This window comes from Heterocephalus glaber, unplaced genomic scaffold, assembly GCF_053883595.1.
Source record: "Heterocephalus glaber isolate CG9 unplaced genomic scaffold, H.glaber_assembly_v1.0 deba00001553, whole genome shotgun sequence".
NCBI lineage: Eukaryota > Metazoa > Chordata > Mammalia > Rodentia > Bathyergidae > Heterocephalus > Heterocephalus glaber.
Window position 1 is genome coordinate 31,888,888 of NW_028258344.1, and position 13,631 is coordinate 31,902,518.

A 13,631-nucleotide genomic window follows, 5' to 3' on the forward strand; every position below is an offset into this window, starting at 1 on the left:
AAAAGAAAGAAGAGAAAAATAAAAATTTTTAAAGTGCAGCAAATAAGAAAAAAAATAAAAAATAAGAGCAAAATATAGTGGTAATTTTGTAAATAACAAATAAAAGATACAAATGAAGGGCCTCCTTCAGGGTATGTCTCTGCTGTCACAATGCACAAAGTGGTCAGCAGTGTGTAGTTATAAGTCAATGAGACACAGTAAGCCAGTCACAGACTCATGAGATTCAGGCACATTTTTGGCTGCAAGTCCTAAGGTGAGCTCTCTGATCTCCTGCAGGACTGAACTCTGCCATGTTCTACTCAGCTGCCTTTCCCCTGAAGATAGTCCAGGTTCCAATGGGAAGTGATGATCCCTCCAACTTACCAATTACAATGGTCTGGTGTGCCCTTATTGCAGAGATTCTCTTCATCTTCCCAGTGGGCTTCAGTTTTCATCAGGGAGACTGAGAGAGGCCCTCTTTCTGTTGTTCACTTTTGCAGCTCAGGACAATGTCCTTCATGCCCCCCTGTGCCTCTGTAGGGTGAATCCAAGTAGCTGTACAGCCTAGAGGCAGTGGGGCGGGTGCTGTTGTTGCAATCACCTGTGCAGCTAAGCTGGAGGCTGGTGGGCATGCCAGGGGTTCCTCATCGGTTCGGTCTCTTGGTCACAAGTGGGGAGAGGGACCCAGACTGAGCAGGGTGCACTCAGCCCACAGCTGCTCTGCCAGTGTGCACAGATAAGCTCAAAGGTGCTATATAGATTCAATGCAATCTCAATTAAAATCCCAGAAGCATACTTCACAGACCTGGAGAAAACAATCCAAAAATTCATTTTGAACAAGCAGAGACCTAGAATAGCAAAAGCAATACTAGGCAATAAAGACAAGGTAGGGCATATCACAATCCCCAACTTGAAATTATACTACAAAGCTACTGTGTTAAAAAAAGGAAAACAGCATGGTAGTGGCAAAGAAACAGACCTGAGGTCCAGTGAAACAGATTAGAACATGCAGAAACAACTCCAGACAGACTCAGCCACCTCATCTTCAGCCAAGGAGTGAAACACACTCACTGGAGGAAAGATAGCCTCTTTAATAAATGACATTGGAAAAATTGGGTTTCAACTTGCCAAAGATTAAAACTAGACCTGTGTCTCTCACCATGCACTAAAATAAAATCAAAATGGATTAAAGATTTAATATTAAAACAGAAACACTATACCTGCTGGAAGAGAGGTTAGGAAGAACACTTGAAGACATTGGTCTAGGAAAAGATTTTGTGAACAAAACCCCAGTTGCCTGTGAACTAGCACAAACAATCAACTAGTGGGACCTCTTCTTACTAAAAAGCTTCTGCACAACAAGAGAAATCACCAACAGTGTGAAGAGACAAGCCACAATGTGGGAAAAAATTTTACCTGCTGATCCTCAGACAAAGTTCTACAATCTAGAAATATAAAGAACTTAAAAAAATCAGACCTCCCAAATTTAAAGACCCAATCTGAAAATAGCCATCTAAAATGAACAGACATTTCTCAAACAAAGAATTAGAAATAGCAAATAAACATATGAAAAAATGTTCAACATCATTGGTCATTTGAGAGATGCAAATGAAAACAAGGCTGAGATTCCACCTCACCCAGAAAAAAATGGCTGCCATCATGAAATCAACCAATAACAAATGCTGGTGGGGCTATGGGGAAAGGGGAACCCTGCTCCACTGCTGGTGGGAGTGTCGACTGATGCAACCACTGTGGAAATCAGTATGGAGATACCTCAAAGAACTAGGACTGGAAGTCCCATTTGACCCAGCTATTTCTCTGCTAGGTATCTTCCCCAAAGAATTAAAATAATCATAGCACAATGATATATGTGCACCCATGTTCATAGCAGCACAGTTTGTAATAGCTAAAACTTGGAAACAACCCAATTGCCCATCAAATGGAGACTGGACAAAGAAAATGTGTTTTTTTAATAAAATGGAGTATTGCTCAGCAGTAAAGAACAAGAAACTAGAGACATTTATAGGTAAATGGATGCACATTGAGGCAATACTCTTAAGTGAAATAAATAGGACACACATGTGTAAATACTGAATAGTTTCTCTTGTGTGAGAAACTGAAAGTGTAAATAAGGACTAAAAGGCATAATAGGTAATATGAAATAGGAAGAAAATGGGCGAAGGGGAAGGGGAAGTGGAGGGGGTAGGGGAAATGGAGGGGAAAGAAGCAAATGTAATGTATATGTGAAAATGAAAAAAATGGAAACAAAGTCTTCATAGATAGGGAGGGGTGGAGGGGTGGAGGGGTGATGGGGTTGAAGGGAGGTCAGGGGAAGGGAAAAAAAATGAACCAAGATGGATTGTGTAAAGGTGCAAATTTCCAATGATGAATGTCATTATATTGTATACCTTAAATGTACCCATATAATTAATTAAAAAAAGATAACTGGTCTATTATATATTTATTGGTTTAGCACTTCATATAACTTGAATTACATAATATTACCTTTATATAGATATGATTGCTTTGTTGAATACTGTCATAAGATTAATTCTTGATGGTTTGTGTAACTATATTTCATTCATTCTGATACAATCTATATACTTATTTTATCTAATCTATTTTATTGGCAAGTGATATGTTTTATAGACTTTTTAATGACAATGTTCCAAAGTTATGTTGGTACTTTGAGACTTTCTCATGCATGATTTCTGGTTGATGCATGAATTTCCTTACTCTATATGCCTTGGAGTAGAATTACTGGATGATAGAGTCATGTGAAGCTTTACTACATGTGTATCATAAAAATTATTTCAAAACAAATGTTTGTACTAAATTGTCCCCAGCAAGCAGTATATGAAGAGGTCTAATGTGTATACTGCACTTGGTATTGTTGAGCAATTTAATTTTCCCCATTCTAATAATATGACATTTTTCTTATTGCACATTTATGTTTGGTCTTTTAAATGATGTCATATGGTATCTGTTTAATAGCATTTTTTGCCTTTATTTTCTCCAAATTAAAATTTTTTTCCTCTCGCTTATTTTCTTGGGTGTTGATAATATGTTTCTTATTGATTTGTAGGACTTCTTTATGTAACTCAGTATTGATCCACTATGGATTGTCAATTCAACATTTGTCATTTTACTGTGAGTTTTAGACTTACTTATTGCATTCTAAAACATTTGCAGCCTTGGTTCTCATGTTTAAGCGTTCATTTTAACTAACGTTGATTTTTTTTATAAACTTGTGTGAGGTAGATATTAATTGTATCTTCTGTATGGAAAATCATAATCAAGTATATTAGCACTGTGCATCAGTTTATTTCCTCACACATATCTAAGTTCTACTCAGTACAAACTATGTATTTCCTCTGTGTACGAAAGTATTTCTTGGCTCTCTATTTAGCTCCATTTATTTATTTGTTTATTTATTTATTCATTCATTCATTCAAGCATGAAGGCTAAAATTACTATGGCATTCTTGTATATTTTATTATTGAATATTGCAATTCTTCCCACTGCATTCAGGTGCATATTAGTTATGGTTGGGTTTATGCTTTCTGTGTCAATTTTAAAGTCAGTTTGTCAAGTTCTATCAAAAACCCTCTTGGAATGTAGTACAAATTGTGTTGGATTCAGAGATCAATTTTACAACTTCGCTTCTGTGAAATAAATGTCAATGTGTTTGGGGTAAAGTGTATGAGTAATTATTCAGAAATACTGCACTGGTTATTTATAATGACGGCCAAGCAATAGAAACAAACTTTAAATTAAATTTGAGCCTGCGATAACTAAGTGCCTCACCTCTTTTACCATAGTTATATAAATGAATCAATTGCCTAAATTTTCCTGTTCACCTCCTCAACCTTTTTCTGACTTCATTAGATAATAATGCTTCTTTCTTCCCCTCAACATCTCCTTATCATTCCTTGAACTCTCCATGAACTGAAGTTTTATTAATTCAATCAACTAAATTCTTTAACTCATCACTTTTCTCAAACATATTTTCCTTACTTAGTTCATAGTCTAGTTTTCTTTGGCCTCCCACAGTGAAAGAGCATGTTTATGAAGGTACCTTCCTCTGTTGCACTCTAATCACCGGTTTCTTCCATTGCTACTGGGGTTATCTTGTGTAACCACATGAAGTAGCTGATAACAGCAACTCCTGCTCAAAAGATTAACACATGACAACTTTACAAAATAAAGATCTTATATCTCTAAAAAAATTATCAGGATGTGTCAATCAGTCTAATTTATTCATGCCATGTATATTATTGATCTAGAAATATGGAGATTTCACATTGTAGATTTGGAAAATTTTTTCACACATTTTGGTCATTCCTCCTCCTCCTCTCTCTACTTGGAAAGCCCTTTTAATATTTGTGAGTTTCTCATCTTCCAATACCATTATCTCAGAATAATCAGGACATCTTCATCAGTCTTCAAGTAGACATTCCTTCACTTATCTGCCTCTTGTACAAAATTCCACTTTTGCAATTAGTGTAAAAATTACTTGTTTCTTCATCTTTAATCCAAATGCAACATGAGATCTTTAAAAATAAAAATTTTGTCTTATTTTAATACTTTCTTTTCCTATAAGACAATGCCTGAGTTATAATGAATTTTTAAAATAAAAGATCCATTAAAATAATCTCGTAGTAATTAATAATTATTGCCTCATTTCACCTCTGAAGCTCAAATTAACATTTTTTGGCAAAAAGTTATTCTCTGATGAAGAGACCCTCTTTATATTCAGTTGACCTGATGGCAGAAGGCAACTATAAGTTAGCTATTACATTAAATAAAATTAGTACTAGAATTCACTCTATATATGACACCAAGATGGACAAAACAAAAGTGACTCTATTACAGCATGAAGGGTGATGAACAAGACTAACCAAAGATAGAAAGATTGAATGAAAAGAAATTAAGTAAGAGAAGAAGAAATGTATATATTTGTATGGCTATATGATTTAGTAAATAATATATGGGACAACTACTTAATTTCTTTTTGAAATAAGCAATAAATTGTTTTTTAGTGTAACTATTGCCTATGTATTATTTGGTACTTATTTATCCTTAAAACTCATTATTAAAATCTGACATTCAAATTTAACTGGGATGCCTATATTTTATCTGGGAACCCTAATCTGTATTCCAAATATGAGTGGAAGGCTAATTAGAGGTGGCAGAGGTCCTTGGAGATCTTCTTGAAGTTGGCTAATACTTGAGATCTATGAGTTTACTAGAACCTCCTTTCATCTGTAATATTAAAAAATACATATTGAGGATTCCAAAAGCACTCTAGAATTTTCATGGACTCCTGTTTTTTTAGATTTCCTGGCTCTCTTGAATTTGTGTTCTGTGTATTGTGTTTTAAGGCTGTTCTTTTCTTTTTCTCCTAATAAACCTGAGCTCTTCTTGGAAGATGTTTTTTGGTGCATATTATCATGTGTATATTACAGAAACCCACAAATTTTTGAGTTATATATTTTCTTAAATGTTTAAGGAAAAAGAAAGAGCTTAAATCATTAACTCTTTACATCTTCATAGAATGAATTAAAATACATGTTTTTAACAACTTTGGTTATATGATTTGCTTGTTTGCCATTCTCTTAATATTTCTAGCAAGGCACTTTTAAGCAAGAGAAAATATAACCATTATTTTTAAATATAGTTCTTTAAATATCTCCTTGTCCTACCTCCCAGTACAACCAGAGATCGTTTGCAATTGCAAAAACACAGAATGAATATGAATCTTACTGCTCATAGTTGATTGAAACACTTGGACAAGGAGCCTCCTTTCTACAAAGTTCAGATTTGCATGGAAGATGGTGGTTATTTTCCTCTAGTGTTGATCAACCCGTGGGAATTTTGAGAAGGCCAAGAAATACATTCACTAGGCACTACTCTTTTATACTAACAAGTAGAATCCCGACTTTGGCCACACATGTTGGAATTCTTCCTTGAAAAATGTTAAGCTCTTCTTCAGTATCTGTGACTCATCAATTCTAGTAATGAAACACAGGCACTGACCTATATGAGCTCTCTTTTGGATTTTCCTCTTGGGTGATTTGCAACTCATGCTCCTTCCCCCACGCCAGAGTTACCAGAAACTCTGAAGATCCTCATGACTTGTTTCTATGAGATTTTGCAATTATCAGAGGTCATGGCCAATTCTAGGATGTCAGCCTTGCAAGGAAATCCCTGCTTCTGTCTCCTTCCTGGACAACAAGATATTTTCCTAGAAGCCACAGACTCTTTTAAAAATGTAGAAAATTTTTGAAGTATTAAAATATTCTGACAAAATGTTAAATATTCAAATAAATGACACAGATTTTGAGGGTTAATCAGATGTAAGAAGTATGAGTCTAATTGGAATTGTGCTGTTTTGATTGGTGTCAAATTCTTGAAGCACAAGCTAGAAATTCAAATTTTATTCACTATTCTACACAACTTAAACATAGGAGAAAATGAATTGGTGAATGGTCAAATAAATCATTATAAATTATGAACTATGCATAACATGTTTGGAGATTATAAGAAAATAAGCCAGTTACAGAAGCAGAATATGGGAATATGGAATGCTGTACTTTTAGTTGAAAAGACATTCCACTTTTGATCCAGTTACACAAAGCTTTGGCATCATGAGATGCAGAAGAGAAAGTTGAACCATAAGCCCAGGAGCCTCATCCTTCACAAACTCTTCCTTCCTGAATACTTGTACACATAAACACTACAAACATAACTAACAAAAATATTTGCAAGATTTGCAAAATGTTCTCAGCATAGCATAGGAAATATGCTGAGAGCTGCCTGGACAAATTTATGTTGCATTCCTTCTATTCTAGATAACACAATGAGAGCTTTAGAAGTCAAGAGGTGAGTTTCAATAAAAATTAGCCTTTGGAAGTGATTTTCTAATTCTAGTTTTTTAAAAAGTATATTCTCTACTTTTCTGCTCAAATTTAAATAACCAGAAGATTTGATTCCGTCTGCCATATATCAAATGTTAACATTAAAATAACTTCATAGCCAAAACAAAATTCTTTACAAAACTACTTTCAATGTTTTTTTCTCAGCATTAAGTACTTTATGCATTTACATCAAATCAAGTGAAGTAGTTTTGCACAGAGTATCTTAATTATTCTTAACTGAAATGATGCTTACCAATTTTATAGCTGAGGAAGTTAAAGTCCAAAGCTCATAATAAATAAACCACAAAGATTGAAGTAGAATCTACGTAGTTCCTTAGGCTTCTAATTTAGTATATTTATTTATTTATCAGCCTTCCTGTAGTGCTATAAATTACAAAGTGGCTGAGTTATTTCTGTTAATGAATCTATAATACAAAGCATTTAATCTGTCATTTTTTAATGAAGGGATAACATTTTTGTACTTTTATTCTTTCACATTATGATTTTCATGTTGCTAAAAACTATCAAATGCAGCTGAATAAAATTATTCACTTTTCTTATTACCATAATCACCAAGAAGTTTTCTATTTTAAACATGTTAAGTAGAAAATAGTTCAAAAAAGTTCCTACATCCATGAACGTTAAAAAACAAGTATCCTATTGCAAGTAAAACCTCATGTGAGCTAAAAATGCTAAAAAGTAATCTACAAATGAATGAACAGTTCACTGCTCTGCGTTTCATAACATTTTTAAATATTGTATGTGTATCTGTTTGTGTCAGAAACATCTAAAGGAAAGAGATTATGTCTTATGGTTCCTTCCTTGTTCCAAATCACCACAGACACTGTTATATACAAGATTGTTAAATGGGATTCATAGATATGTGTGGAGTACAGAGTGATGCATTCTCCAGATACCAGCCATGTGTCAAAGACAAAAGCTCTCTATTTTAAATGCAGTGAAAGACACTGTACTTGCTACTTACTCTGCTTCTTTTTCTTTTAGTCACCCTTAACTAGGGCAAAAAATTCCTCTCATGGTGTTCAAGGTCTTCTATGATGAAGAACTTATCCCCAGGGAAAGGTGGCATGTGGATTTATACCCACATTAATTCCCAGTGCTTTGAGGAGGACAGTTTTTGATAAAGTGATTGAGAGAACCTGGCTGACTACAAGTCTAAAAGTTCAGTGCCTGAGTGCCTGAGTGGTAGGCTGAGATGAAAAGAGTGAGGAGAGAATCTTTATGTCACTTAATTTTACTCATAATTTCTTTTTTTATGAGGAAGAATATAGCTCAAGCCTGGAAGATGACATGGTGGAGGACACTTCAGGGAACTACCAGAGGATGTTGGTGGTTCTCCTTCAGGCAAATAGAGACCGTGATGCTGGAATTGATGAAAATCAGGTTGAACAAGATGCTCAGACCCTGTTTCAAGCTGGAGAACTTAAATGGGGGACAAATGAAGAAAAATTTATCACCATCTTTGGAACACAAAGTGTGTCTCATTTGAGAAGGATGTTCGACAAATACATGACTATATCAGGATTTCAAATTGAGGAAACCACTGACTGGGAGACCTCTGGTAATTTAGAGCAGCTACTCTGTGCTGTTGTGAAATCTATTTGAAGTATACCTGGATACCTTGCAGAAACCTTCTACTATGCTATGAAGGGAGCCAGGACAGATAATCATACTCTCATCAGAATCACAGTGTCCAGGTGGGAGATTGAATTGTTTAACATGAGAAAGGAGCTTGGGAAGAATTTTGCCACCTCTCTTTATTCCATGATTAAGGGTGACACATCTGGGGACTATAAGAAAGCCCTGCTGCTGCTCTGTGGAGGAGAGGACGACTGATGTCTTCCTGGGGAGAGATCCCTGCCCTAGCTGGCACTTGCCACTGCCGCCTTCCTTTAGCACATCCAGCTGCAGCTTTCTGTATGCCAATGCCTAATACCTTGCCTTACTCACTTAAGCATGCTGATGACCAAACACTTAGAAGAAAATAGTGGTGCTTCCTCCTGGTCTTCCTGTGAGACCTCCCTCTCTCTGACTGTTGTAGTACCAAAGTGTACTTAAGTCTCCTGCCCGAATCACACTTATTTTCCTTTAAGAGGTCAGATCATTTTAAGCCTTTTTTTAACGCTTCATTTATATTAAATTCATAACCATATTACCTTAACCAGAACGTTATTGAAATTGTGAACTCCTGGAAATGTTATTAATCAAGTTACTACTCAATTAAACCAACAAAACTATGGTGATTGCATTAAAAAGCTTAATGACAAATAAACATTTTCTTCCCCTGGAAAAAAAATACTCATATTAATTTCTTAACTTTTATGCTAGTTCTTTTTCTTTCATTCTTTCTCACCCTTGCTCTCCCTTTTGTGACATTGACAAAAGGCTCACAATTTTCTCCTACTCAATGTAGTTAACAATCTATTATATCTTGAAAAATATCAAGAGGGAATGTTAAGCATTCTTACAAGTCATGATATGAGATAAAGTATATGTTAATTAGCTAGATTTACTCATTTTACAATGTACTTATGCTTCAAAACAAGGTGTTGTACATGATAAATACAGACACTTCTACTACATCTGTCAATTATTTTTTAAAAATACTTACTTGTAAAATACTTTGTATTTTAAAGGACAAATGTGCCTTTCAATTATTGAATCTACTGCTGGTTTTGATTTTCACTAACTGAATACCAGTCTATTTACTAATGGAAAACTCTAATTTGTTTAAGTAACTTACCAGACAAATTTGGAATTTCACTGAATTGTTTTTCAAAAAAACTAAAAGTGATTTTTTTCCCCTTGGCATACATAGAAAAATGGGTTAGAATATTGCATCATTCTACATTTTTTTCTGCAAGTAGTTTGGTGTTCTGTCTTCCAAGAGCTTCTCATGTGATTTAAAATTGTTTCCTTTTAATTTATAATTCCCCGCTTGACTCTGTAAATACAAATCATGCATGTGTGTGTATTGAATATTCCTGTTGTATACATATTTATTGGTAATCTTATAACTTAGCAGAACATGTATGGGAATTTACAATCATAAAATATTATTTTACAACAATGTATGAGGAAACACTGGAGGTCATCATCAATAGTGTGTCTGCTGCCAGTTTGATGCAGAATTGAGCTGTAATGAATTGGACTAATGAGCTTCCCTGTGGTTAGAATGCTCAGTAGCAACTTTTCAGGAGGAAGAATGTCAGTTACACTTTTCCTGCCCACTGCTAAAAGAGTTCAAAATCCTTTTATTTCTTACGTAAAAGTTGAAGTCAAATTTGAGACTGGAGGGAATCTATTCAATCCTGTCCTCTCTATGACTCTGGAAGTGCCACCTCCATTGTCACTGACAGCTTAATGAACAGAAGGACTCTTTCAAAGCTAGAAATGGTGGAATTTATTATTACTGTTCTTATGTAATGCCAAATGTTGGCATTGGTGTATTTTTCTCTTATAGCCATTTTTCTGTGGAACTTCACTATGTTGCTCCATTGGGATATAATACATCCATCACTAGACGAGCGTTGTAAAACTTATGAGATGATAAATATTACTCTCTTCAACATCTAGGTAGCATAAGCATAGAGCTAAAGTGATTTGTCAAAACCACTGCCACTTAGTTGTCGACCCTGTATTGAAAACAGCATCATGATTTCTAATTCTGTTTCTGTAAATTAAACCATGTATCTACTAGTTGAAGTATCCATTTGTATTGAAACATGTTAAAAGGTCTAGTAAGACTTGGCAAAGAACTGCTTATTCTCCCTAATATTCTTGCTGGTTGAGTTGAATCTGCAAGGCACATTATCAAGAGATTTGTCCCAGCCCAATTATTTGTAGCTCTTGTTAACAAATTTGGAGGAACTTGTGCTGATTTAAGCCTCTAGAAGAAATTGTGTGCTGGTTCCTTTTTATTCTTATTTTTTTACATTCTTTCATGAGTACTCTTTTATCCTCTGCCATAATGAAATACTCATATCATTGCATTGAACACTATAGTTGTTGACTTATCTGTTTATTCTTCATGAAGATCTGGCCTAAAATCTATTCTTTTACTTCTACCAGTCAGCAGGCATCCACAGATATGGTTTACTCAGTGTAATTATGAATAAATAAAAGTAGTACCACACACTAGAGTATAATGTAAGCTTCCTGAAATCACAAATAAGATCTACTTTTTCCTTCCAAGGTCTTGTCTGCCACAGAGTATTTTTTCAATACTTTTTTTGTAAGTTTATTGAATTTCACACATAATGCCAACACTATCACATATATTTTAGTACAATATGCCCACCCATCCACCTAAAAATCTTAAAACTTGTATTACCCAGATTTTTTGTAAGTACTAGAAGATTTTGGAATTCAGATGAATACTGAATTGGGATTATCAGTTTTGTTCAAGAGAAAAGACAGTCGAAGAGAAATTGTTCTTTGATGCTTATTTAAAAAAGCTCAATAAATACCCTTCTCTCTACTGTTCTAGGTATGAAAACATCAGTGTTGTAGGTATCTTTATTGTTAAATTTTGTTCTTTGGATGTGTGTGCGGGCTGTGTGCCTAGACAAAGATCTGAGACTATTGCTTATTCACAAGACAAATTATATGGTCAAGTGTTACAGGAAAAAATGTTAAAAATTTTTCTTTGTAGAAAATTAATTCACATATATCAAACATATTTTACTGTTGATTTTCATAAAGCCTATGAATGGAATACTTTCTTATTCCTAAATAATATTTACCACTAAAAGATTTTATTCATCTGATAGGATTATAGGGAATTCAAAAGGCATCTAGATCATTGATTATCTTGTACTTTTATTGTTTAGAATATTGCTAAAAATAAATTATAAATATATAATATTGACATATATTTATGTATAGGTATATATATGAGTGCATCTGTGTCTGTATATATATACACATATATGGTTCTGTATAATTACACACATTTATACTCTTCATATATGTAATTACACATGTATATTTTTATATATGTAATTATACACACACATATATAGTTGCACATAACCTTGAGATTGTCTCTGGATAGGGTAACTATGAGCACAGTTTACGTAATTTTACAAAGAGAAAAACTGGTTCATACAGATGAAGAACACTGGTGTTTGCATTTTTCTTGTCCTATAAAATTCATTACCTGTAATGAGACATTCTGAATTTTTTACACAGAGAAATTCTGGTTGTGGGCTAAGCTTTTGAAAAGGTGCATATTCTTAAGGACTCTTTGGAAATACTATGTACATAATGCAAACTTTTGAAGCAGATACATTTTATTTTCATTTACATGCTTTCCATTTGCTTCCAGTAATAACTAATTGCAGAGGAGTAAGACATGGTTCAGGAGGGAGCCTTCAAAAGTCACTGGGGACATCATTAAAAATGACATCCTGAATCTGTCTATTCAAAAATGAAATATAAAGGTGAGTAAGAAGATTAAAATATTTCCTCTAGAAATTTCCTTTTCTTTTGGTACCGGGAATCAAACTTGGGACCTTGCACTTGCAAGGTGGGCAGCGGAAACTCTGAGCTAAATCCCCTGTGCAAAAGTTCCTTTTTGATAATATACTTTCTACAAAATCAAATATGTTGCCATCAACATAATATCAACTTAGCACAACATTGTTTTTAACTCCATCTTGTAAAATTTCTATCCTCAGAAAGTATATTTCTAATATAATTTTGAAATATTATCTATACATTAAAAGTATTTTCCTTTGTATTTTCAGTTTGTACTTTTTTTTTAAAAGCTAAATTTTGGAAGAAATTGAATGCACATAATACAGATATTTGTATATAATTTATATTCAAAAGTAGAATGCTTTTTCCATTTATTGGCTTTTATTTTACATTTAATAATAGTTGAAGTCATCACATTGGGCTGTTTTCTATATATGAAAGCTGCAATGAGAATTCCAGAGATTGCATACTGTTAAACAGATGTATTGATTTTCAAGGTTTTACTCCACAGGAACTAGACTAAATATCAATGCCAAGAAAAAGCAATTTAAAAAGTAGACAGGAAATTCTTTAGCTTTCTAGAAACTTTAAGAAAATACTGAATAATCCTTGCTTGCTTAACACAAGAAAAAACATTGGCTGTGCTCTCTAAACTTCACTTCAGTTGTCTCTAAGACATGGATAGTAATAGTTTCTACTTGTTAGGGATATTGTGGAGATTAAGTGGAATTGTGGATTTAAAGTGCTTAGACAAAGGTCTGGCATGTGCTCAATACATAATAAATGGCACTATTTTTTATTATAAGTCAAGAAGCTTGGTTCTTTATCTTTTTCTCATGTATTATTTTAAAGGTAACATTTCTTTCATACAATGAAAGATCTATAAGTGTATTTGAAATTCTGACAAAAATGTACTATTTGTAACCATCATCCCACAATAAAAGTAAAAAATGTTTTCACACCCCAAAAAGTTCTTTTTACCTTCTAACATCAGGCAACTATTGATCTACATTTAGAGATAAAGTTTAATTTTATCTTAGAATTTAATACAAATGGAATCCTTTATTTACATTTTGTCTTCTTTTCTTTGGACGATCTACATGTTTGGAGATCTACTTTATGAAAATTTTATGTATTAGAAATATATATTTGTTTTTATTGCTTAGTAACATTCCATTTTTATTCCTTCTTCCTTTTATCCACTGATGGAAATAAGAAATTTTTCTATTT

General features: G+C 33.7%; 1 pseudogene; it reads left to right on the top strand.

The window, feature by feature from the left end:
- LOC101711122 (annexin A5-like) overlaps positions 1-8,777 on the top strand; it is a 170,668-nt pseudogene extending 161,891 nt beyond the window's left edge.
- Positions 8,778-13,631: the final 4,854 nt, after the last annotated feature.